Source organism: Monodon monoceros, unplaced genomic scaffold (assembly GCF_005190385.1).
Source record: "Monodon monoceros isolate NGI ecotype Baffin Bay Population unplaced genomic scaffold, NGI_Narwhal_1 Super_Scaffold_21, whole genome shotgun sequence".
Lineage (NCBI taxonomy): Eukaryota > Metazoa > Chordata > Mammalia > Artiodactyla > Monodontidae > Monodon > Monodon monoceros.
The window spans coordinates 153,082,825-153,110,393 of NW_021703778.1; the positions used below are offsets into that span (position 1 = coordinate 153,082,825).

The 27,569-nt window shown below is 38.8% G+C and overlaps 1 long non-coding RNA gene across 5 annotated transcripts in view; it reads left to right on the plus strand.

Annotated features, from left to right (window-relative positions):
- The window catches only part of LOC114904153, a 199,460-nt gene that overhangs the window by 44,034 nt on the left and 127,857 nt on the right, over window positions 1-27,569 (plus strand). The gene's annotated exons all lie outside the window — the stretch shown is intronic.

Genomic DNA, 27,569 nt, shown 5'->3' on the forward strand with positions numbered 1-27,569 from the left:
TATATATATATATATATATATATATATATATATATATATATATATATTCAACTCCCATCATAATATTTTCAAATAATCCAGGTGATGCATACCAAAGTGGGTGATGGTAAATCATAACAAGGGTCTCCCAGCTTTTAACTTAGTATTGAATCAACTGCAAATCCTAGGATTCCAGGACGTTCATTTGGAATAAAGGGGAAGTAGCTGTGCCTTGAGTGGCTTCTCCATGTTCACGTGTGTAAGGACAATAATTTGAGAGTTTTTGCCAACAACTCTAGACCAGTAATCACCTTAGGTCTGTGTGGATTTTCTGGATGGGGGAATCATTACTTCTTGTCCTAAAGCAGCCTCTCTTTATCATGAAGTGAATGCATTGAGCTAGTGAGCAAGTGAGTTGTTGCTTTTTGCTTATTTGTCTCCTTCGTATCTTAGGCCCCCGGGGGCTGTTCAACTACCCAGAATTAATATTTACGGAGAGCTCTGGGTCAGATAAGGATGGATCTCTATTTGGTGGCTTTCTGTGGTGGTTTTGGTATTCTGTGGTACAAAAATATACTCCCTTATAGGTATATTTATGGAAAGTAAGTTGATAGTGTTTTCTTTGATTCCTCCTTTGCTTTTCCACATAGTCTCCTTTTATTGTTCTTTGGTTGAAATTCTAATGAGGGTTATCTTCAGAATCCCCTTTAGCAAAATTTCCTTATTAAATAAAGCTTTATTTTCTAGGCCAGTTCTCTGCCTTTCTGATGCCACCCCAGAATAGTGATTGTCCTTACCTGTCCCCCAACCCCCTTTAAGCGTCTAAATTAAGCCTCTTAGTCTCCTTCTTCCATCACTGCCAGGTTTTCTAATCTGCTTTTCAAAGGTGGTGCCTGGAATTGGTAACCATAACCTTGACCCAGTACTTACTTTAAGAATCAAGTTATATTCTGGATCTTGGCCTAGCACAATGGTTGGAGGCATGTAAGTCAGCCTGTATTATTATTATTTTTTCAACTTTCCCAGGGAAACATTTTTATTTACTTGTGGTCCTGTGTTTCAAAGAAATTTGCTTCTTTAAAAAAATGTATCACTTAGAGGTAGTGGGGCAGAAAGTAGATTAGTCCTGTGATGAATTGTTTATCACAGTGTAGTTATAAAAACCCTTAAGGTACCCTGAGAAAACCATAATTCAGAAAGCGTCATGTACCACATTGTTCACTGCAGCACTATTTACAATAGCCAGGACATGGAAGCAACCTAAGTGTCCATTGACAGGTGAATGGATAAAGAAGATGTGGCACATATATACAGTGGAATATTACTCAGCCATAGAAAGAAACGAAATTGAGTTATTTGTAGTGAGGTGGATGGACCTAGAGACTGTCATACAGAGTAAAGTAAGTCAGAAAGTGAAAAACAAATACCATATGCTAACACATATATATGGAATCTAAAAAAAAAAAATGGTTCTGAAGAACCTAGGGGCAAGACAGGAATAAAGTCGCAGATGTAGAGAATGGACTTGAGGACATGGGGAGGGGGAAGGGTAAGCTGGGACGAAGTGAGAGAGTAGCACTGACACATATACACTACCAAATGTAAAACAGCTAGTGGGAAGCAGCCGCATAGCACAGGGAGATCAGCTCGGTGCTTTATGACCACCTGGAGGGGTGGGATAGGGAGGGTGGGAGGGAGATGCAAGACGGAGGGGATATGGGGATATATGTATACATATAGCTGATTCACTTTGTTATATAGCAGAAACTAACAAAACATTGTAAAACAATTATACTCCAATAAAGATGTTAAAAAAGAACCCCAAAAAACCCTTAAGGTGAATTTGAAACAGAAAACCAAGCGGCAATCTGCATTGCTGTCAGCTGTGTCTAGGAGCTAGCTCCACAGATGGTGAATGGTGAAAAATATTTTACATGATTAAAGTCTGCGTTTTCATTTCTAAAATATATACCTTTGGTACAAAGCACAATTATATCTATACATGAAGTATGAACATTTTGCTGGACTTTTTGTAGATTTGATCAACTGGATATTTACATTCCATTCTGTATTAATTATATTAATTAAGTAATTATTCAACTTTTGGGTTGGTATTAATTTGACACTTGGACTTAAAATAACAAGGACTGGTGGCCTACTTGTGGCTTTAAGGAGTAGAAGCCAATTGGAGCAAAAGTACAGACTTGTTAATTTTAAAATATGCATGTTTCTGTCCCTTAGGCAGACCTGAGTCCTCAGACTAAGCACTCCCCCCTCCTCTCCTTCCCCTGTCTCCCTCCCTCTGTCTCTCTACAGTTCTACACAAACAATTCTTGGTGAATGGGGTGTGAGGAGTGGAGAAGCAGTATTAAATGTTTTGATTTCATGGACCTTTAAGTTCTTTTTGGCAACAGAGTTAGATTAAACAGAAATAATATTGTCTAAAACAGACTTATGTAAGCAGAATGCGTTGACAAGAAGCTGAAAGAAAAACCTGAGTAACATAAGAACAGGTCTGTAAAGGAATATTACTTCTTTATTCTTCTATAATATGACAATTTTTTTTCAAACCCTCCTTCAGCTGGGTTCTCCATCAGGTGCAAGTTTAGGAGGATTATGTGTTGCTGTGGCCTTGTTTGTTTGTCTTGAGGAGAGGGTGGCTTATAGATTCCTGTACCCAGGAATCTGCTTAGACATACATTGCCAGGTTTGACCCTTGATTGTTGGTCAACGTAAGAAGCTGTGGAGATGCTCTTGATCTGGTAGGCAGGGCCCCTCACTGTTACCAGCTTTGTGCTCTGTGCCATGCTTGGTGTCTGTAATTATTCTGCTACCTCTGAGACCAGCTGGTGCATAAGGTGATCTAAGACAGTATCCCCATACTCACTTGACCACCCCCCTCCACCCCAGGGGACTCTTGTTGAATGTAAACAGCTGTGCCAGGGAAGGGGGGCCTGGGATCCTCTTTATGGAATCCACTGCTTTTCTTTTTCTGTCTCTTCCCCCGTGGCTCTCATTTCCTTTAGCCAGGGATAGAGAAGTTCCTCTTTGGACTAAAAGCCATAATGACATGGTAGGGGAGAGGGCTTGTTAACCTGGCTCTCTAGCCAGTCTTTTCTTCTCCCACATCCGTCTCTGGGCTTTGGCTATCTGACACAAGATGAAGGAGGTGGGTGCTGACATAAAACTCTATGAAAAAAGTATTCTCTTTTATAAATCATTTCTTAGTTCTAATTTGTATTTATCCTTTGTTTCATTTTTCATTGCTTAGACAAGCCTAGAGCTTGCCTATCTTATCTACCTTCCCCCTCTTCTGATTCCCCCCACATCAAAAACCCCATAGCTGAGTCATGACTGTCATTGGGCACCAGACCTCAGTAAACAGTTTTTCTTCCCTACAGCTACTTGCCATTGGCTATCAAGGTATCTTGAGGGCTACTTGCTGTTGGACATGAGTGATTTGTCCTTTCTCCTTACCGATCAAGCTCCTGGAGGGCTCACAGAATCCCTCTTCCTAAAATATGAAATGGATTCATTATGGCCTGGATGTTGCATGTAGTGGTAGCCAGGCTGGTAGTCTGGTCTTATAACTTCTTCCTCATCTACACCATGCTCCATGGACTCATGAAACATTAGAGCTAGAACAGTTAAGTGCATATGTTCTTAACAAGCTACAGAACATCATCTCATAAAGATATTTTGTGCTTCTTTCCCATCAATCCCTACCCCTTCTTCCAAAGACAACCAGTGTTCTGATTTCTTTAATCATAGATTAGTTTTGTCTGTAGACTTAATTAGAATATGTGTCTGGCTTCTTTCTCTCCAAAAGAAAGTTCATCCATGTTGTATGTATCAGTAACTCATTGCTTTCCTTTGCTGAGTAGTATTCCATGTGTGTCTAAACCACAATTTGTCAATTCTTCGTTTGAGGGACATTTGGTATATTACTAGTTTTGGGCAATTATACATAAAGCTGCTATGAACATTCATGTTCAAGTCTTTTTGTAGACATATGGTTTCATTTTTTTCTTGGGCAAACACCCAAGGGTGGAAATGCTGTATCATAGGGTACCTGTATGTTTAACTTTATGGGAAATTCTAGAATGATTCCCAAAGTGGTTATACCAGCTGTCCCCCCAATGTATGAGAGTCTGATTGCTCCACATCCTAACATTAAAATCTTCTTGATTTTAGCCATTCTAGTAGGTGTGTTGCATTATCTCCTATGAGCTTAATTTAGATTTTTCTGATGACTGATAATAACGAGCACTTTTTCATGTGCTTATTACTAAGTTGTATATTCTCTTTTGTGGAATGCCAATTCTTTGGCCCCTTATTAAAATTGTACTTTTGTCTTTTAATATTGTTGTAGGAAGTGTTTATATATTCTGTATGTTAGTCGTTTGTCAGATATATGTATTGGTAATATTTTCTCCCAGTTGGTGGCTTGCCTGTTAATTTCTCAATGGTGTCTTTTGATGAGCAGAAGTCTTTAATTTTGGCAGATTCTATTCTATAAATTTTTTCTTTCTTGGTCAGTGCTATGCCTTTATTTTAAAATTTCTTTTTTGCTTTGTTTTATGTGTTTTCTTCTTATAAAAATATCTAGCATATTTTCATTTATTGTTCTTTAACTTAATTTCACAGTCTCTTGTAGTAAGAAAATTTAAGTGGTTTACATTTAAGAATTGAAAACTCTTAGTTTTATTCCCTCCATCTTACTTTGTTCTTCCCTTTTTTCTCTTATTCTTTATTTTTGTATGTTTGATCAAGTTACTAATCATTTCCTTTTCTTTCCATGTTAGTTTAGTAGTTTCTTGGTACTTTTCTCTTCTACAATCTTTGCAATCTTGCTGTACCTGACATGCATAATTGAATATATATTTCTCTACTATTTTTTTTTTTTTGCGGTATGTGGGCCTCTCACTGTTGTGGCCTCTCCCGTTGTGGAGCACAGGCTCCGGACGCACAGACTCAGCGGCCATGGCTCACGGGCCTAGCCGCTCCGCAGCATGTGGGATCTTTCCGGACCGGGGCACAAACCCGTGTCCCCTGCATCAGCAGGCGGACTCTCAACCACTGCGCCACCAGGGAAGCCCTATATTTCTCTATTATTATATGAAATAAAGAAATTAACCATATCTCTCAATCAAGGTTATTTACTGCTTCCAATCATTAAGTTGAGACCTAAAAATACAGGATGATTATATGTCCTGATTTGCTCATGCAAGTCCTGGTTTATTTCTATTTTCCTGGCATAATTAGTAATTGTGCCCCTTTAATCTAAAACTGCCCCAGTTTGTTCAGTAAATTACACATGTATAATCAAATGTGTGCAGTCAATTAAGCATGTTAGATTATTTTGTCCTCCACATGACCCTTTTATGTACACATCCACTAGAATGCCTTTAATTCTCTCCTTTTGGCCACCTAGTGCAGTAGTTAAAAACAGACTCTGGAGTGACTTACTAGCTTTGTAATCTTGGGCAAGCTGTTCTCTTTGCCTCAGTTTCCTCATGTGTAAAAAGACGATAATAACATGACTTTATTCATAGGGTTGTTGTGACGATTTAATTAAATGAAGTGCCTGGAGCAGTGCCAATGCCATTCTTATTAATGTACTCTAAAAATGTTGCTTCTGATTCCCTGCTCCCTCTCAAGTCACAGGTTCTGCTGAGATAGTTTACAACTTTTAGTTCCACACTATTGTTAGTTTCAGCTTTGCTATGTGGCTCCTCTGGTTCAAGAATTCTTAATGTTACAAATTCCTAATGACTCTGTTATTATCCATTCAAAGTTTCTTGCCTACCACTGTTTTCTCTCCTTGTCATTGTCCTTATCTTGCCATCTGTTCTGTTCACTTATTTGATTAGAGTCCTTTCCTAAGTATTTTCCTCAGTTGGGTTCTGTGGGTGATATGCTCTCAGAATCCTTTATATATCTGTAAATAGACTTCTTTCCTCTAAGATTATTTTGTTGTAATCCTTTCCTCTCATTAACCAGTAAATATTATTCTCCTGTTTCCTAGCATCTAAAATTACAGATGAAAAATTTTTTTTAAATTGAAGTACAATTGATTTACAATGTCATGTTAGGTTCAGGTGTACAACACAGTGATTCAGTTATACATACATAACATATATATATATATATTCTTTTTCAACTTCTTTTCCCTTATAGGTTCTGACAAAATATTGAATATAGTTTCCTGTGCTATACAGTAGGTCCTTGTTGGTTATCCATTTTATATATAGTAGTGTTGTGTATGTTAATCCCAACCTCCTCATTTATCCCTCCTCCAGCTTCCCCTTTGGTAACCATAAGTTTGTTTTCTATGTCTGTGAGTTTCTTTCTGTTTTGTAAATAGGTTCATTTGTATCTTTTTAAAAATTTTCGGATTCCTCATAGAAGCGATATCACTTGTCTTTCTCTGTCTGGCTTAACTTCACTCAGTATGATAATCTCTAGGTCCATCCATGTTGCTGCAAATGGCATTATTTCATACTTTTTTATGGCTGAGTTATATATATTGTATATATATTCCACATCTACTTTATCCGTTAATCTGTTGATGGACATTTAAGTTGTTTCCATGTTTTGGCTATTGTAAATAGTGCTGCAGTGAACATTGGAGTGCATGTAACAGATGAAAAATTTGATGTTAATTTTTATATTAATTTGCTAGGGCTGCTTCAACAAAGTACCACAGACTGGGTGGCTTACATAATAGAAATGTATTTTCTTATGGCCTCAGGGGCTAGAACTCCAAGATGTTGGCAGGGTTGACTCTGAGGCCTCTTTCCTTGGCTTATAGATCGCTGTCTTCTCCCTATGCTTTCACATGATTTTCTCTCTGTATATGTCTGTGTCCTAATCTTTTCTTCGTATAAGGCAACCAGTCATATTGGATTAGGGCCTACCTAATAATGCCACTTAACTTAATTACCTTTTTACATATAGTCACATTGTAGGTACTGGGGATTATAATTCCACCATATGAATTACGGGGTAACAAAATTCAGACCATAACAATTTTATTCTTTTCCTTTTGTAAAGTTCTCTCTCTCCCCGCCCCCGCCCCCCCCACCATCGCCTTTGCCTCCATCTCTTCCTCTTTCTTTCCCTCTTTCCTTTCCTTATCACTCTGGAACATAGCCCTTTTAATCTGCAGTATCAAGTGTTCCCATCAGGAATACTTCCTTTGCTGTTTTTGCCTGTCTTCTAGCTATTCCTTTTTCTCTTTCTGAAACTCCCATTACTTGGTCATCTTTTAAAAATCTTACCTTTCCTTTATTATTTCTATCTCTAAGTATATTTCCTCTAGGTTGTGAGATATTTCTTCCAACTGACCTTCCAGGTCACTAATCTAGTTTTCAATAATGACAATCCTTTTCTTAGATCAACATATTCACTTTATAAATATGAAAGTCATGTCATCCAGGAATCATATCTCCCTTGAAGGTACATAACTAAGAACTTGTTTTCTTCTGCTTTTGGATTGCTGGGCTTCCTTTGGTGCATTGTTAACTTCCTTTGCCTATGCTCTGCTTTGCTTTCTAATGAGGACTTTGAGTGGTGGCAAGCCCATGGGTGATGGTTGGCACGGCAGCACCTGTCCCTTCCCTGTGGGTCAAGGGTGTAGCAAGTGATAAGCTGTTAGTCCTCTGGCAAAAACCAGGAGAAAGCTCCTTTGCTCTCTGATTTCATGGGTTACAACCATTGCAAGTCTCAGAGTCAAGGAGGAACACAGTCTACCTTTGTAGTGCCTCTACAGCTCTTCATGGAAAAGGGAAATCTGCAGATTTCCCCAAGACCACATACAGGGGTTGGAACCCCCTTTTTCCTTTGGATTCTATGGATTTCTTCAGTTCATGCTCTGGCAAGGAACATGAGGTCCAGAAACTTGCTCCAGGTCTCTTGGCTTCAGGTTTGCAGGATTCCCTTGGAATCATGCGGGCAATTGTCCTGTACCTCTGCTCTCTTTGGAGACCTCATCCGAACACCAGGCTTCAAATCCTCTTTCTTTTGCTTTTTTTAACATCTTTATTTGAGTATAATTGCTTTACAAGGGTGTGTTAGTTTCTGCTTTATAACAAAGTGAATCAGGTATACATATACGTATGTCCCCATATCTCTTACCTCTTGCGTCTCCCTCCCTCCAACCCTCCCTATCCCACCCCTCTAGGTGGTCACAAAGCACCGGGCTGATCTCCCTGTGCTATGCGGCTGCTTCCCACTAGCTATCTGTTTTATGTTTGGTAGTGTATATATGTCCATACCACTCTCTCACTTTGTCACAATTTACCCTTCCCCCTCCCTGTATCCTCAAGTACATTCTCTAGTAGGTCTGCGTCTTTATTCCTGTCTTGCCCCTAGGTTCTTCTGAACTTTTTTTTCTTTTTTTTTTAGATTCCATATATATGTGTTAGCGTACGTATTTGTTTTTCTCTTTCTGACTTATTCACTCTGTATGACAGTCTCTAGGTCCATCCACCTCACTACAAATAACTCAGTTTCATTCCTTTTTATGGCTGAGTAACATTCCACTGTATATATGTGCCACATCTTCTTTATCCATTCACCTGTCAATGGACACTTAGGTTGCTTCCATGTCCTGGCTATTGTAAATAGAGCTACAATGAACATTTTGGTACATGAGTCTTTTTGAATTATGCTTTTCTCAGGGTACATGCCCAGTAGTGGGATTGCTGGGTTGTATGGTAGTTCTATTTTTAGTTTTTTAAGGAACGTCCATAGTATTCTCCATAGTGGCTGTATCAATTTACGTTCCCACCAACAGTGCAAGAGGGTTCCCTTTTCTCCACACCCTCTCCAGCATTTATTGTTTGTAGATTTTTTGATGATGGCCATTCTGACCATTGTGAGATGATATCTCATTGTACTTTTGATTTGCATTTCTCTAATGATTAACGATGTGGAGCATTCTTTCATGTGTCTTTTGGCAATCTGTATATTTTCTTTGGAGAAATGTCTATTTAGGGCTTCTGCCCATTTCTGGTTTGGGTTGTTTGTTTTTTTAATATTGAGCTGCATGAGCTGGTTGGAAATTTTGGAGATTAATCCTTTGTCAGTTGCTTCACTTGCAAATATTTTCTCCTGTTCTCAGGGTTGTCTTTTCGTCTTGTTTATGGCTTCTTTGCTGCACAAAAGCTTTTAAATTCCATTAGGTCCCATTTGTTTATTTTTGTTTTTATTTCCATTTCTCTAGGAGGTGGGTCAAAAAGGATCTTGCTGTGATTGATGTCATAGAGTGTTCTGCCTATGTTTTCCTCTAAGAGTTTGATGGTGTCTGGCCTTACATTTAGGTCTTTAATCCATTTTGAGTTTATTTTTGTGTATGGTGTTAGGGAGTGTTCTAATTTCATTCTTCTACATGTAGCTGTCCAGTTTTCCCAGCACCACTTATTGAAGAGACTGTCCTTTCTCCACTGTATGTTCTTGCCTCCTTTATCAAAGATAAGGTGACCATATGTGCGTGGGTTTATCTCTGGGCTTTCTATCCTGTTCCATTGATCTATATTTCTGTTTCTGTGCCAGTACCATACTGTCTTGATTACTGTAGCTTTGTAGTATTGTCTGAAGTCAGGGAGCCTGATTCCTCCAGCTCCTTTTTTCGTTCTCAAGATTGCTTTGGCTATTTGGGGTCTTTTGTGTTTCCATACAAATTGTGAAATTTTTAGTTCTAGTTCTGTGAAAAATGCCCGTGGTAGTTTGATAGGGATTGCATTGAATCTGTAGATTGCTTTCGGTAGTAGAGTCATTTTCACAATGTTGATTCTTCCCATCCAAGAACATGGTATATCTCTCCATCTATTTGTATCATCTTTAATTTCTTTCATCAGTGTCTTATAATTTTCTGCATACAGGTCTTTTGTCTCCTTAGGTAGGTTTATTCCTAGATATTTTATTCTTTTTGTTGCAATGGTAAATGGGAGTGTTTTCTTGATTTCACTTTCAGATTTTTCATCATTAGTATATAGGAATGCCAGAGATTTCTGTGCATTAATTTTGTATCCTGCTACTTTACCAAATTCATTGATTAGCTCTAGTAGTTTTCTGGTAGCATCTTTAGGATTCTCTATGTATAGTATCATGTCATCTGCAAACAGTGACAGCTTTACTTCTTTTCCAATTTGGATTCCTTTTATTTCATTTTCTTATCTGATTTCTGTGGCTAAAACTTCCAAAACTATGTTGAATAAGAGTGGTGAGAGTGGGCAACCTTGTCTTTTTCCTGATCTTAGTGGAAATGGTTTCAGTTTTTCACCATTGAGGATGATGTTGGCTGTGGGTTTTTCATATGTGGCCTTTATGATATTGAGGAAAGTTCCCTCTATGCCTATTCTCTGGAGGGTTTTTATCATAAATGGGTGTTGAATTTTGTCGAAAGCTTTCTCTGCATCTATTGAAATGATCATATGGTTTTTCTCCTTCAATTTGTTAATATGGTTTATCACATTGATAGATTTGCGTATATTGAAGAATCCTTTCATTCCTGGAATAAACCCCACTTGATCATGGTGTATGATCCTTTTAATGTGCTGTTGGATTCTGTTTGCTAGTATTTTGCTGAGGATTTTTGCATCTATGTTCATCAGTGATATTGGCCTGTAGTTTTCTTTCTTTGTGACATTTCTGATCTGGTTTTGGTATCAGAGTGATGGTGGCCTCGTAGAATGAGTTTGGGAGTGTTCCTTCCTCTGCTCTATTTGGGAAGAGTTTGAGAAGGATAGGTGTTAGCTCTTCTCTAAATGTTTGATAGAATTCGGCTGTGAAGCCATCTTGTCCTGGGCTTTTGTTTGTTGGAAGATTTTTAATCACAGTCTTAATTTCAGTGCTTGTGATTGGTCTGTTCATATTTTCTGTTTCTTCCTGGTTCCATCTTGGCAAGTTGTGCATTTCTAGAATTTGTCCATTTCTTCCAGGTTGTCTCTTTGATTGGCATATAGTTGCTTGTAGTAATCTCTCATGATCCTTTGTATTTCTGCAGTGTCAGTTGTTGCTTCTCCTTTTTCATTTCTAATTCTATTGATTTGAGTCTTCTCCCTTTTTTTCTTGATAAGTCTGGCTAATGGTTTATAAATTTTGTTTGTCTTCTCAAAGAACAAGCTTTTAGTTTTATTGATCTTTGCTATCGTTTCCTTCATTTCTTTTTCATTTATTTCTGACCTGATTTTAATGAGTTCTTTCCTTCTGCCAACTTTGGGGTATTTTTGTTCTTCTTTCTCTAATTGCTTTAGATGTAAGCTTAGGTTGTTTATTTGAGGTGTTTCTTATTTCTTGAGGTAAGATTGTATTGCTATAAACTTCTCTCTTAGAACTGCTTTTGCTGCATCCCATAGGTTTTGGGTCGTCATGTTTTCGTTGTCATTTGTTTCTAGGTATTTTTTGCTTTCCTTTTTGATTTCTTCAGTGATCTCTTGGTTATTAAGTAGTGTATTGTTTAGCCTCCATGTGTTTGTATTTCTTACAGATTTTTTCCTGTAATTGATATCTAGTCTCATAGCATTGTGGTCGGAAAAGATACTTGATACAATTTCAATTTTCTTAAATTTACCAAGGCTTGATTTGTGACCCAAGGTATGATCTATCCTGGAGAATCTTCCATGAGCACTTGAGAAGAATGTGTATTTTGTTGTTTTTGGATGGAATGTCCTATAAATATCTGTTAAATCCATCTTGTTTAATATATCATTTAAAGCTTGTGTTTCCTTATTGATTTTCATTTTGGATGATCTGTCCATTGGTGAAAGTGGGGTGTTAAAGTCCCCTACTATGATTGTGTTACTGTTGATTTCCTCTTTTATTGCTGTTAGTATTTGCCTTATGTATTGAGGTGCTCCTATGTTAGGTACATAAATATTTACAATTGTTATATCTTCTTGGTTCGATTCCTTGATCATTATGTAGTGTCCTTCTTTGTCTCTTTTAATAGTCTGTTTTAAAGTCCATTTTGTGTGCTATGAGAATTACTACTCCAGCCTTTTTTTGATTTCCATTTGCGTGGAATATCTTTTTCCATCCCCTCACTTTCAGACTGTATGTGCCCCTGGGTCTGAAGCGGGTCTCTTGTAGACAGCGTATATATGGGTCTTATTTTTGTATCCATTCAGCCAATCTATGTCTTTTGGTGGGAGCATTTAATCAATTCACATTTAAGTTAATTATCGATATGTATGTTCCTATTACCATTTTCTTAATTTTTTGGGTTTTATTACTGTAGGTCTTTTCCTTGTCTTGTGTTTCCTACCTAGAGAAGTTCCTTTAGCATTTGTTGTAAAGCTGGTTTGGTGGTTCTGAATTCTCTTAGGTTTAGCTTGTGTGTAAAGGTTTTAATTTCTCCATCGAATCTGAGTGGGATCCTTGCTGGGTAGAGTAATCTTGGTTGTAGGGTTTCGTCCTTCATCACTTCATGTATGTCCTGCCACTCCGTTTTGGCTTGCAGAGTTTCTGCTGAAAGGTCAGCTGTTAACCTTAAGGGGATTCCCTTATGTGTTATTTTTCCCTTGCTGCTTTTAATATTTTTTCTTTGTATTTAATTTTTGATAGTTTGATTAATATGTGTCTTGGAGTGTTTCTCCTTGGATTTATCCTGTATGGGACTCTTTCTATTTCCTGGACTTGGTTGACTGTTTCCCTTCCCATATTAGGGAAGTTTTCAACTATAATCTCTTCAAATATTTTCTCAGTCCCTTTCTTTTTCTCTTCTTCTTCTGGGACCCCTATAATTCGAATGGTGGTTCGTTTAATGTTGCCCCAGAGGTCTCCAAGACTGTTCTCAAATCTTTTCATTCTTTTTTCTTTTTTCTGCTCTGAAGTAGTTATTTCCACACTTTTATTCTTCCTGGTCACTTATCCGTTCTTCTGCCTCAGTTATTCTGCTATTGATTCTTTCTAGAGAATACTTAATTTCATTTAATATGTTGTTCATCATTGTTTGTTTGTTCTTTTGTTCTTCTAGGTCCATGTTAAACGTTTCTTGTATTTTCTCCATTCTATTTCCAAGATTTTGGATATCTTTACTGTCATTACTCTGAATTATTTTTCAGGTAGACTGCCTATTTCCTCTTCATTTGTTTTTACCTTGCTCTTTCATCTGCTGTGTATTTCTCTTTCTTCTCATTTTGCTTAACTTACTGTGTTTGGGGTCTCTGTTTTACAGGCTGCAGGTTCATAGTTCCTCTTGTTTTTGGTGTCTGCCCTCAGTGGGTAAGGTTGGTTCAGTGGGTTGTGTAGCCTTCCTGGTGGAGGGTACTGATGCCTGTGTTGTGGTGGATGATGCTGGGTCTTGTCTTTCTGGTGGGCATGTCCATGTCCGGTGGTGTGTTTTTGGGTGTCTGTGAACTTATTATGATCTTAGGCAGCCTCTCTACTAATGTATTGGTTTGTGTTCGTGTCTTGCTAGTTGTTTGGCATAGGGTGTCCAGCACTGTAGCTTGCTGGTCGTTGAGTGGAGCTGGGTCTTAGTGTTGAGATGGAGATCTCTGTGAGTGCTTTCGTCATTTGATGTTTCTTGGGGCTGGGAGGTCTCTGGTGATCCAATGTGCTGAATTCAGCTCTCCCACCTCAGAGGCTCAGGCCTGACACCCAGCTGGAGTACCAAGACTCCAGCTATGTGGGGAGTTTCTTTCCTTTTGGGAAGTCTGAGGTCTTCTGCCAGTGTTCAGTAGGTGTTCTGTAGGAGTTGTTCCACCTATAGATGTATTTTTGATGTATTTGTGGGGAGGAAGGTGATCTCCACGTCTTACTCCTCTGTCATCTTGAAGGCCCCCCCCACTAATCCTCTTTCTATGATCAATCATCTTCTTTCTATGATCAAACACCTTAGCTGTTGTTTTTCTAAAGAGAGATAGGCTATATTTAGGTTGAAGCTGGGAAGAAAAATGGCTGGAATTCATTTTAAGACCACCTGCTGAATCTGAAAGCTTTCATCTCAACCTGTGTCAAATCTTTCTACTTTCTTATAATTATATTAGAATACTGATTATGTGTTCTTTTAAGCATTTATGACATTTGTCTTATATTTTATCCCACATTTATAGCAATTATGTAGATTTAATTTCGTACATTAATGGTTTCAGTGCCAGTCGTCAGCAACCTTACCTCCTGCTTTTTAAGATGACAGTTAAAAATTTTTGAAATCTTTATTTTTTAAATCTCTTAAATTGGTAAATCTTTTGAAATACAAGTGTGATCATAGGTCTTAATCTTTGTTAGGCACTGCAAGTTTTAAAACATCTTCACTCCTTTCCTGCCTTCCTTTATCCCTTACTTTTCATACAAGAATTATAACTTTTTGTGGTTTTAATTCTTGGGTCACAATCTATTGTCAACAAAATGTTATAGATGTTGTCCTCTTGTACTTTGACCAGGGGTAGATCTAGGTTCTGTGGAGTCTGAAGCATACACAATTTGAGGGAAACTCTTTCAGAAAAAGAATACAAAACCAGTAACATAAAGCTAGTTATGAAAGTTAAGATTTATTTAGAAATGCACCATGCAAATGTGGGGTCTTAAAGCTTAAACTTTATTAACTTCATGGCCCACCTGCCTCTGTTTATGGCATTTTATCTTGTGAAGGAGAGGTCTGAGGCCAATTTGATTTTGGTTTCTTGATGGTCAACATTTCACTCCTGTGCTGAATGCTATTGGATTTTTTTTTTTCTTTATGCTTGAAATTTAGGAGTTTCATGGGATATATTTAGATTTTGGTCTCCTTTCATCAGTGTTATCTGATATCTGGTGAATTTGAAGATTCAGATCTTTCATCTCAGGAAAGTTTTGTCCCATGATATTTTTGATTTTTTATTTTCTTTCAGTAAAGTTCTTTTCTCCGGTGAATTCTTAGTTGCATCTTTGTTCTCTGCCCAAAGGTATCATCATCTTTCTTGTCCTTTTTACTTCTTTGTGCTTTTCTCTTTTCATTTGGGCAAGCAAATTTGTCTTCTATTTTGCTGATTTTCTGTAGTGTCAGCTTACTATTTCTAATAGATTTCAAATTATACTATAATTTTCATTTTGTCAATATTCTATTTTATCTCATCTGTCTCTCATTTTTATTACTTCCTGCCTCTCATTCAGCTCCATTTTCTTCTCTGTTGATGATATTAATCTTTTATCTTTTGTTTCATAGAGCATACATATTTTATACATATTTTATTATAAGCATAAAATAAGGCTAAGTTTTATTTATGCTTCCTGTGATGAATATTTTTCAAACACATACTTTGCCTCTGCCTTTTGAGTGCATATTCCCTTTTCTTCATGTTATAGAATGTTTCTATTTTATATATATTTTTTAATTTTGTTCATATTCATTGAATGAATATGTTATATTCAGATCTAGCATTTTCTTTTAAAAAGTACTGTTTATTATCCATTAGAATGTTGTGAGGGATTTCCCTGCTGGTCCAGTGGTTAACACTCTGCACTCCCAGTGCAGGGGGCCTGGGTTTGATCCCTGGTCAGGGAACTAGATCACACAAGTGTCATCAGTACTTCTGTTGGCAGTAAACTGGGTAAAGCCCACCTCACAGCAACCCTAAATGGTGGTGAGCTATAGTGATGTAGATTTGGAATTAGGTATAAGTTCAGATTTACAGATGGTCACCGTAAGTCAGTAAAGAAAGCTTAGGAACCCCCTGGTACCTTCAGACTGTAGTAATAGAATTAGAATGACTATTTAGCACTGGTTATGGTACCTGACCCAGAATATAGCACTCTCTTCTGACTTCGCATGGTTAGTTTCAGGTAACTTTTATACACTGTAATGGCCAATTTTTCTCCTTCTATTGAGCAGCCTCTAAAATACTATGGCTCTCTCTCTGGGACTGTGACCTCTGCTTGTACACATCTGTTTGGGTGGTTGAGAACCTGAATCTTGACAAGTGTTTCAGTTTCTGCAGTGTGCTTCTGTTGTGGAATTGTGCTTAAGAAAAACATCTGCAAATCTGTGATAGCATATGTGAAGAAAGAGGTATGATGAAAAAGCCTAAAGGAATTTATCAGGTATGTTTAGAGGTATCCCAAGAAAAATGAAGAAAAAAGGCAGGACATTTTTCTCCACTTATTCACTGATGAATATAGGAAGTTAATTGAGATTATGACCCATTCTGTTCTTTTTTTTTTTTGCCATTGCAGTGGATTTTGAGAACATGGGGTTCCAAAGGAAATCTTGGGTCCTAATTTCATCTCTATTACCCTACAGAAAATTGTACACCTCTTTAATATTAATTTCTATGCTGATAAAATGGGAATAATAATATGTACTGGATATTAAAATAAGAGGATCCTGTGTCTGGCATATAAAGTTCACTTAAGAGTACCAGCTATTATTTTTATTTCTCTTTTATTGCTATGTTTACTGTTACATTAATAAATTATGGTTTGAATTCTTGTCTGCAAACAGTGAAAACCAAAATTCACATGGTTTAAGCAAAAAATGGAAAATTTATTAGACTATAAATATATACACACACACACACACACACACACACACACACACACATATAAAAAACTAAAAAGTTGAGGAGTAGATCAGACTTCAGGAATAGCTGATTCAGGATTTATAAAATGTGACAAGATGTCTCCCCTCCCCTGTCTTTTTTTGAGATATAATTACTTCATTCTCATTCTCCATGTGGTGGGAGGATTGTGTAGATCAGAATATACCACTGCAAAATATGCCACTGGCATAAGGATTATTTTGAGCTAAAGGCAATTGAGAAAAAGCAGACACAGGATGAACTCTCCGCTTTCCCCCCATCTGCCTGAAAATTTATCATAAATTCTCTTTATGAAGGTGTCCCCACCATCCCCTGCCCACTTCTCATATCAGGAAGAGGATGATGACCTTATCACTGGAGATGAGGTTGTTGCTGAATCAGGTCTGGTTGCTAGGCACTGCTCAAAAATCAGTATTCAAGAGAGACAAATGTTGGTAGAAAGGAAAGGTGTTTTAATCAGAATGCCAGCAATCTGGGGAGATGGTGGACTCAGTGTCCCCCAAAACCACCTCTGGAGATTCTGCTTGGCCATGAAGGTTTTAAAGGGAAGAAGTGAAGTAATCTCAGTTAAAATAGGGGGTCAGAGTCGTCACCATCCCTCACTGTGTACAGGCTCGTGGACTTCTTGTGATCTTCCTCCAGATGTTATCTTGTTCACACAGTTTGGTCACACAGTTTGTTCTCAAGATTACTGAAGGGGAAGCTAGGAAAGAGATCTGGTCATCTGTTAATTACTTATTCTTCATTTCTACTTCTTTTTTTTCTCAATAAACTTTTAATCTAGAAAGTTTTAGATTTACAGAATTATTACAAGGATAGTACATAGAATTCCATGAACCTGTGCCCATTATGAACATCTTATGTTAGTGTGATATATCTTTCACAAATGGCAAACCCATATTGATACGTTATTATTAGCTAAAGTCCACACTTCAGAATCCCTTATTTTTATTTATTTTTTAAAATTAATTTTTATTGGATTATGGTTGATTTACAATGTTGTGTTAGTTTCTGCTGTACAGCAAAGTGAATCTTTTCTTCTTCTTTCATCTATGGAAAGAACCAACAAGTTAGGCAGGGTATTGTGTGATTAAAAGATTTGAAACATGTGCTTGGGCTGGAGAGAAGTAGGGCGTGCGGGTGCCTGGTTTAAAAGTTAGTTACAATATAGCTTTGCTAAAGTGACAAGAAAAGGGGCTTCTTGCTGAGGGCAGTTTCCTGCAAAGTGCTGATTACAGATCCCCACTTGTCAGAACATCTTTCTATTTCTATGGGATTATGGGTGAACGTTGGTCTTCTGTAACTTCTTCATGCTGACATAGGGCGCCATATTCTTAGAGTGGAAGATGTTGACATGGGTCTGTAGCATCTCTTTGCTGACCGTTATAGTTGCCCATTTACATATACGGGCAGAACAAGCTACAATTATTTTGATGCTCACAAAGATATAGATTATTATGAGCAATAGTGTTAATCCCATCCTCTTAAGGCCAGTTCTTGGAATTGTGCTAGCAGTAGATTCAGTACTGCTTAAGATGGAGCAGTTTATGTCATGGCTTCAGTCCGGTCATCATGCAGTTAGCTTTTTCCCTCTGGTGGAAATTACGGTACCTGTAAAGCAACTCAGAAGTGTGCATCAGGCACTGAGTTTGTGACTCTGTTGCCCTAATCATTAGCTGTTTGAGCCTGCTATTTTGTGACTCAGGAAGGTCTGGGAGACTTCAGCTTTTCTTTTTTGAAGTATTTATTTATTTATTTTTGGCCATGTTGGGTCTTTGTTGCTGCACGCGGGCTTTCTCTAGTTGGCGGCGAGTGGGCGCTACTCTTCGCTGCAGTGTGCAGGTTTCTCATTGCAGTGGCTTCTCTTGTTGTGGAGCATGGGCACTAGGTGTGTGGGCTTCAGTAGTTGTGGCACTCAGGCTCAGTAGTTGTGGCCCACGGGCTCTAGAGTGTAGGCTCAGTAGTTGTGGTACACAGGCTTAGTTGCTCCTCAGCATGTGGGATCTTCCTGGATCAGGGCTTGAACCCGTGTCCCCTGCATTGCCAGGCAGATTCTTAGGCACTGTGCCAGTAGGGAAGTCACAACTTCAGTTTTTCTATAAACAAAAGGCAGGAGACATGGAGAGGCCTTTAGGGCTTTTGTACTTGGGTGGGGGGTGAAGGGTTCTGCTGAATTCCAAGGCGGTACTGAGAAACAGCCTACACAAGCAAACCTTACTGTTAGCCCTTATCTATTATTAGTTTCCCCATATATCTGCCTTCCTACAACTTGCTGCCCCTAGACGCTCAAAGACCCTTTCCTTTGTCCTGTCACCTCTCTTTAAATGTATCCTCTTTTGTCCAAATGGCATAAAAGCCTCCAAGCTTAGCTATTTCTTTGGGGATTTTCTCTTCTTTCCATGAAGTCCCCTAGTGCCACATAAAACTTTTAACATCTAATATATTTGTGAGCCTTTTCTCCTATTAATCTGTCTGTTGTCAGTTTATTTCCCAGACCCACCTGGAGAAGCTAAGAGGGTACAGGAGAATTTTCCACCCTGCAAGTTGTTTAAGCAGCTCTAAGAGTCAGAGCAGGGAAAGATGAGCATCATTGTCCCAACAGGCCTAGGAAGTTGTTGAGATTCTGATTGGCCAGCTTGTGCCACTCCCCCCGTCCCCCAAGCAAACAATACTCTCCTGCACTGGATTAGGCCTGGGATGGAGCCTTGCCTTGACCGTGTTGGCTAAGAGTGGGACAGAGCTATTGAGGAAAGGGAGAATGGATGCTGGGGAGGTAAGCAACAGATGTCCAGTCAGTTAAGAAACAGTGTCAGTAGGAGAATTCTTCCCCGCTTGAACCTGCTCGTTCTTCTTTTACTGTGCGTTTGCAAACAGAGGATCGAGGAATAACTTAATAATGACCTCTGAATGTACGCAATATTAAAAATTAAAGATGAGGGCCTGTCGCTTTCTATGTTCACTTAGGACAGAACTGACCACAGTGGTGACAGGAGAGCAATGTGAAGTAATGAAGAGCTTAGGGAGAGAGTGGGGGACTTTTACTTGACTGGACTGTTCCAGGCAGTGAAGTGGTAGAACACAGCCAACCCCAGAACACTGGCTGAAAAGAGTAGATGAATTCTAACGAGATTTAATTGTGACCAGATTGTGGGAGTGAAAGTTTCAGTTTGAGTCAAGTTATCTGTTTTATTTCGTGTCCCATTTTTAATGCTTCCATGTAGCTCTCTCGCTTTTTCTAAATTACATGCCTCATTGTATTTGAGGTCCTCCTGCTTTTGACAGCTCCATGGCTTCCAATTTTGCTTCTGCTGCTTTGATTATTATTCCTGATTTGGTTGTGGATGAGACATGTGGTTTTCTTCAATTAGCTCTGTCACTCTTACAAATGTGTGTGTCTTGCAAGTGTCCCAATTAAAGTCAGGGGAGCAGGGGGAGGGGGTGGGAATTACAGGCAATTACAACAGTGCCATCCTCCTCTCTCACTGCTCTTTTCTCCTCATCACTGGAGCGCATTTTTTTTTTTTTGCGGTACGCGGGCCTCTCACTGCTGTGGCCTCTCCCGTTGTGGAGCACAGGCTCCGGACGCGCAGGCTCAGCGGCCATGGCCCATGGACCCAGCCGCTCCGGCATGTGGGATCCTCCCGGACCGGGGCGCGAACCCGCGTCCCCTGCCTCGGCAGGCGGACTCCCAACCACTGCGCCACCAGGGAAGCCCTGGAGCGCATTCTTATGTATCTCCATTTTGCAAGCACATTGAGCAGCCTCTCTCTTTAAAATCCCATTAAGTTTTTCAGAACACGATATGCAGCTGTGTCAGTGTGTCATACATTAACTCCCTGGAAACCCCATAGCTTTCATTTAGTTTTATTAAGTAGAGTCTCCTCTCTGCCTGTTTCTACCATGTTTTGAATTCATCCTGAGACGGACAGCTCCCTTCACCACCTCATGTGGGCTTGTTTCTCTCCCCAGGTGTATGGCCTCATGAGTTCAGTCTCCTCTTGTGTGGGCTTACATTCGGTTCACTCCAATTCAATGCTGTACATGTTTATAGAGTATCTGAGTCTACCTCATGTGCCAGGCAGCGTGCTAGGAGCTGGGACTACAAAATGATTAAGTGCAATGAGGTCAGAACAATGTGGGAGAGTAAGAAGTGGCCAGATTTCAGAGCCGGACAATACATAGATTTAAATCCTTGCTTTGCTCCATGCTATGTTTGGCCTTGGGCAAATCACTTAGCTGGTTTTTTTCATCTGTTAAAATTCTGCTAATAATACTTACCTTGCAGGGTTGCTGTGAAGATTGGAGATAATGTATGCAAAGTAGCTAGCTTAGTGCCTGGTGTACCTCGATAAATGGGAGGTATAATTATTATCATGAATAAGATATAGTGTACTTAAGGAACTTACCATCTACTCAAAGAGAGAGAAGAGTACTTTTATGGTATATTGTTCTATGTATAATAATGGAAAGATATAGGTGGTAATGGAGTAGTCCCTGGGGCTTTACATGTTCTCTCTCCTGCCCACCTTTCTGTCTCCCACTACTTACTCACCACCCGCCCCCCCAACCTCCAGTATGCTTCAGCCACCCAACCTCTCCCCTTCTCAGTCTCTTTGCATTTGTCCCTTGTTTCCTCTTCCTGCAAAGCTCTTCTTCCAGGTCCTTACATGCTGGCTCTTTCTTATCATTTAGGTTTCAGCTAAAATGTCACCCATTAGAGAGGGTTTCCATAACCATCCAATCTAAAGTAACCCAGTCCCCTAAAACAGAGTGGATATATGTATACATATGACTGGTTCATTTTACTGTACAGCAAGAAACTAACACAACATTGTAAAGCAACTGTACTCCAATAAAAATTAATTAAAACAATAAAGTAACCTTATCCCTTTACCTCCAATTTTTTCACTCAGTTTTGTTTATTTTATAGAAATTCTCTGTGATTATCTAATTTGTTGGCTTAGATGTTTATTTTCTGGTGTTCCCCATCAGGATGTAAATGCCATGAGGATAGAGATCATATCTCGTTTTGGTCGTCGCTGTATTCTCAACGTGGTTGAGAATGAGCTGTATTCTTAACAATGACAGCAGCGGAGAGCATGTTCAGTAAATTTTCGGGGGAATGAGCAGTGGTAGGGAGATACAAGGCAGAGATTTCAAACAGAAGTGTTTAGTAGTGGTGGGTCTGCATTTTGCTACTGCTGCTGCTGCTGTAATTAACAGCCCACTGCCCTACACGGATGCCATCATGGGCTCCTGAGTCTAATGCAAGAGGCTAAGGCCATGGGAGATTCACAAGGTGGTTTCTGACTTTGTACCCCTCAACCTGGTTTCAGAAAACTGTATTTAAATATCCTTTTAAGATCATCTCCACGTGAGTTTTAAATGTCTGAGTCCTTGTTCCTGGACCCGAAGCAAATTCCTGGTAGGGAAGTGATTTAGACACTAAATTGTGGCCCTTGATAAAGTTTCATGGAAATCCATCTTTTATTGCCCCTTTTCCTATGGCTTCCCAGTGGGAGGTGGGGAAATTTATAGGAATAAGTAGGTAGGCATTTGGGTTTTTGTGAGGCTGAATATTTAGCTTTAAGCATATGGACTTGTAGAATTCAGTGCTAATGTTTACAAGTAATACAGTTTGCCGTCCGTGTCCATGCGTTCTGTATCTGTGGATTCAACCAATCATGGAGTAAAAATATTAAAAAAAAAAAAAAAACTTCCAGAAAGTTTTAAAAAGCAAAACTTGAATTTGCCATGTTCTAGTGACCGCTTATATAGCATTTACATTGTGTTTACAACTCTTTACATTGCATTTACATTGTATTAGGTATTACAGGTAATCTACAGATGATTTAAAGCAGTTGACACGAACAACACAGTTTTAAAGTGTGTGGGTCCAATTATACATGGATTTCTTTCATTAACGCTACAGTACTACACCATCTGAGGTTGGTTGAATCTGTGAATGCGGGATCACATCTGCTGAAGGACGACTGTATATGGGAGTATGCGTGAGGGTTATTTGCAAATACTATGCCATTTTTTATAAGGGATTTGAGCATCTACGGATATCGGTATCGGAAGGGGTCCTGGAGCCAGTCCCCTGCAGACACTGAGCGACCACTGTATTTCTCCCCCAGAATCCGAGTCAGGCTTAGAATGAAGGCATTTAGAAGTCCTAGCCATGTTTTTAAAAACATGTGATCTTGATCAAAAGCAGAGATTGAGAAAAACATAGAAGGCTCAGTGGGAATTTATTCCTTCTGTTGGAAAAACAATTCAGAGGGCAAGAAGCACACATCAAAGCTCCCAGTACACTGAGGGGGACCAGTCACACCATTTTCCTATGAAAAGGACAAGTTTTTGTTTTAGTTCCACTAAGGCTTGCCAGCTCTGTTATACAAAAATATCTGCAAGGCATCCACTTAGCTTCCAATCAAGTGGTTAACTAAGACTTTATAGTTGCTTCATTGGTGCTTCTCAACACTCACTCAGGATTTTAATTTGCATCCAGATATATTTATGTTTTCTCTTAATTTTCTCTCTCAGTCTCAATCAAAAAGGAGCCTGAAGACTTAATGCTACTTAAGTTTTATCTTTATATGATTACATTTAAATGTAATTTCAGGTTTTATTATGGCACGGGAGAAACAGATATGGCTAAAGGACTTAATTTGATTCATTGCAATCCATCTTTAGGCCTTGGCAGTGTCAGAAGCTCCAAAAATTTGTCCCAACCTCTTAGTCCTTCACCCTACCTTGGCTACGTAAATTGAAGCTCAGAAATAGAACTTTGTTTATTCACACATAAGAAAAGTCTTTTAGATGAGTCATATAAGTACATTTAAGAGGACTGTTTTGCTTATTAAGATGAACTCAAATAGATATCATAGTATTTGAATTTTATATTTTTTTAATACAGCAGGTTCTTATTAGTTATCTATTTTATACATATTAGTGTATATTTGTCAATCCCAGTCATAGTATTTGGATTATTATTAGCTTCCCATCAGAATATTCGTACGCAGGCTGGAGGTGCTGAGCATTTAGTGATTGAGACGTGATTTCCATTAGCAGTTGCTGTCCGTGATGGGATCTTTAACAATGTCACAGTGCTGCCTTGTGTCTGCACACTCTATATTTGGTACACTCTTCTGTTTCTTTTGGAAGCAGACCTCAACCATTAGATGATAGGCATCAATACATGAGCCAAAGGGAGCCAGTAATAGTGCTCAACCTTCTTTAGGCTGGACGTGATCATTGTCTGGCTGACATTAGCCCTTGCATGGGATCTTTGACTCAAACTGAAAGAGAAAAACGCTCTTGTCTTTGAGTCAAGCACCTGTTAGAATGTAAGTCCATTGATCCAGGCAGCCGCATTTACCACAGTCAGGGGGAAGTCTATTTACATGAAGAGAAAATAAAGCCTTATTCAGGAAGAAGCAGAGACAAGAGATCCAGAAGCACTTGAGTGCCTGGTCTGCTCATCCCAGCCACACCCTTGCCTGTGCAGGGCACAGGAGCAAATACTGTTTGTTTGTTTACTTTGTTTAAGGCGGTTTGAGTGAGGAGTTCTGACAAATAACCAAGAAGACCTTCATTAACATAGACCCTAATTCACACCAAAGGGCCAAGTGTTGTCATATCCTTCCCATGAAGTCAGCATGGAGGAAAACATGTTGATTAGGATAAAGGAGGTGAAACACTGACCCAGTTAGAAACATAGACACAAAACTGTAGCCACCTTACAAAATAATAAGGGCCTAGAGATGAGAATGTAGCATCTCCCCAGAGATGATAAGGACTCTCAGGAGAGGGTTGGTAAAAACTGGGGACCACTTACTGAGATACATGGGCTAAGTAAGGTTCGTACCAGTCCCCCTGAGAAGTGGAGCTGAGCATTTACACAACCCACTGTATATTAGAGCGTTTGTATAAACCGTCTGTAAAAAGATTCTTAATACCCAAATGACTCATGTAGAGAAAAGCCTTTTTGTTATCTCTTTGGTGTTTATTTAATGTCTAAGTTATTGCTATTATGAATTAACAGTGATTTTTAAAGCAATAAATAATAGACATTCTAAATAGTCACATATTATTAGATCATGATAAATAAAAACTTATGAGTTTAACAAAATAAATTTCCCCAAACACTTAGACATTGACTGCGAACTTAAACTTGTTTCTTGAAGCTCTCCTATGATTTAATTAAAAGCACAGATCTCCAGGAGATTTTAAAAGTGCTTAAATATACTAGGATGCAGAGATAACACACACAGAATATCTCAGTGGTTACCAAGTTATTATACTTACTATAAAACTTAGTACCATAACACAAATAGCATAAATTGAAATGTAGTTTTTCATGTCTCTATTCTCATTCTCATATTTATTATTTTTCCTGTTCCTAGTCTTATTTTTAATTTCTATTCTAATTATTTTTTTCTACTCTTATTTTTACCCTTATTTTGATTCTTTCCCAGGGTTACCTTCCTAACCTTACAGTAGACGTGCAGTATACTCTATTTGCATCCTATGCTTGTGATAATCTTACCAGACTCAACTGAAAAATAATACCTTCCTGACTAGCCAAGATGACTTGTCTGAGCTGCTGACCAGTTGGTTGTACAGACCAGAATTATGCCTGAATGTTGGAGAAAGGTGAAGCTGCTGCTTTTGAATCATTGACAGAGCTGGAAAATATATTTCTTGCTTATTGATTCCTCCAATTTAACAATTTATATTTCTGTCTCTTCTTTTAGTGTGGTTTTCATTTTTCACTAAGTCTTTCTATTGTATTGAAAATTTATTCTTAGTTTAATGTATAATAAAAAATACCTACTTCTTGTTTCAAAGGGTAATAAATCTAGTCATTCTCCAAAATCTTCTGCCATCTTCATAAATCCCAAGTTACACTGTGATAGAGGGAATCTCTTACTGTGCTGGGTTGGGCTTCCCTCACTTGTGGAGCAAAGTCTGAGTTAAGCAGTCTCCCTTGTCTGTCTTGACGAGACTGATTTCTGTCCAAATGTGAGGCACATTTTCCTTGCACTTGGAGCTCCATTGACTTTCTGCAGACAGATACAGTTTTCTGCTTTTGGGCCTGAAATAAAGCCATCGCCTCATTTCCTGGATGTAGCTCAATCAGCACTCCCTGTTTTTCTAAGAACTTTGGAATACCTCCTTAGGGAAGTTACCATGGAAATGAAAAGTGCAATTGTCTGGTTATTAGCTTTTATTGCCCTATGGAACGTCTAACTAGAATGTTTTGAGAAGGGACCAAAGAGGAGTCAGAACATTTGTCTCTTCATAAAGTCTGGGAGGAGAAGTTCTTGCCCCTTTGGGAGTGACAGTAGAGTCTGGAACTCCTCAGAAAGATGTTCTGCCAGGCCATCCACTCAATTACTGCAACCACTTGCTGCTAACAACTTCTTACACCGACAGACCCAGTTTTCTGTCTCAAGAGTTTTAAAGCACCATGTTCCTGCCTATTCTGACAGTCAGTCCACAGCTTGCCCTAAATGTTTTCATTTTATGTCTGGCAGTTAATAGGAGCATGGTTTGTTACATGCAAAACACATTTGGACTAATAAAAAATGAATAAGACCACCTGGTGGTCCTTCCCTTTAATCTAGACCTTGGGCTCATTTCTGCCTCATTTATTCAAGGTTGGGGCTGAATTCCATTTGCCAAGTATAACAAGTGCAATCATTTCTGTTTAATTTTTTTTTCTTTTTTTTTTGGAGCCTGCACATTTTCTGACTTTAGTCTGGGTGAATACAAATTGAAGCAATGTAAAACCGGACTGTGCAACTTTAAGAAAACTTCAAGTTCATTCAGCTCTGCCATTAGGGGGCAGCAGTACTCCACTTATTTTTAAGGCAATAAATGGAGTAAAGATAATGACGATGACGATGATGATCGTGATCATGATGAGTGAGGCATATAACCTTGGATTTACATACTGCCTTTATTCCAGTGTAATTTTATTGTTGTTTTCCCATTGATCCTCACAATATACATAGGAGGTGGGGAAGGGAAAGTCTTATTTCCATGTTGTAAGGTGAGATTAATTAAACTCAAACTTGTTGAGAGATTTGCCCAGTTAGCCTAGCAAGTTATTGTCAGAGCCAGTCCTGGAATTTAAATGTTGGGATCCAAATCCAGGCTTCTGTTCACCTGCACTCCTTTCCACAAAGCATTAATTCTCTTTAAGTATGAATTTATGAATCCTCATTAAATATGAACTTAAATTTACCAAAGAATTATATTTCATCCACAGATAAAGGAAAGAAGTAGAAGGCAAGAATGTGTAGAGTTAAAGTAGAGGTCTACTTTGCCTAAAAAAATGGGAGAAAAATGTTGTCTGAGGGTGACAACATCTGTGAGTTTTTGAGGCCAGATCCCTGGTTTAGTGAATAACAGGCATTTGTAGTTTCAGCATGTTTCTTCTGTGTCATTTACGACATGTAGGAGCTCCTGCATGACTCTCAGACCACCTGAAATAATATTTGGTGGCCTACTGCAGGGGCTGGGGGTTGCAGGAGTGAATAATGCTTATACTGGTCAGTGGCTTCACACAATAGAAGGAGAAAGGCAGTGCATATAAAGGGGCAGTGAGACCACCCCAAGGACAAGAACCACACTTCTCCCAGATTTATTTTGCAGTCAGTAATCATCAAAAGCACAGCAAAGCTCTGAGCATGGGAGGTCTGTGGGTGGGATGAACTCTGAACCATACTTGGGTATCAGGTGCCTGGGCTTAAGGGAATTGGGAATAGAAAAAGTTATCTTTAGTTTCTGTTTTCATTCTTTACTTTGCTTTTGAAGCAAAAGGAGAGTCTTGAGTCAAACCAAGAATTTTCTTCCTCTCTTGAGGAAAAATCCAGTTCATGGTCTGTGTCACAGTCAGGTAAGAGTAATAGCAGTGTGGCCAGGGGAAGAATCTTTCCCAGGTTTATTGAGAGGTTGCTACAGCATACAGACAAGGGCGAATGAAACAGTTAAACTACTGTTGGGTTGGGTTAGGGCCTGTGCTTGGGCAACACACAAAGGGCACAGAAG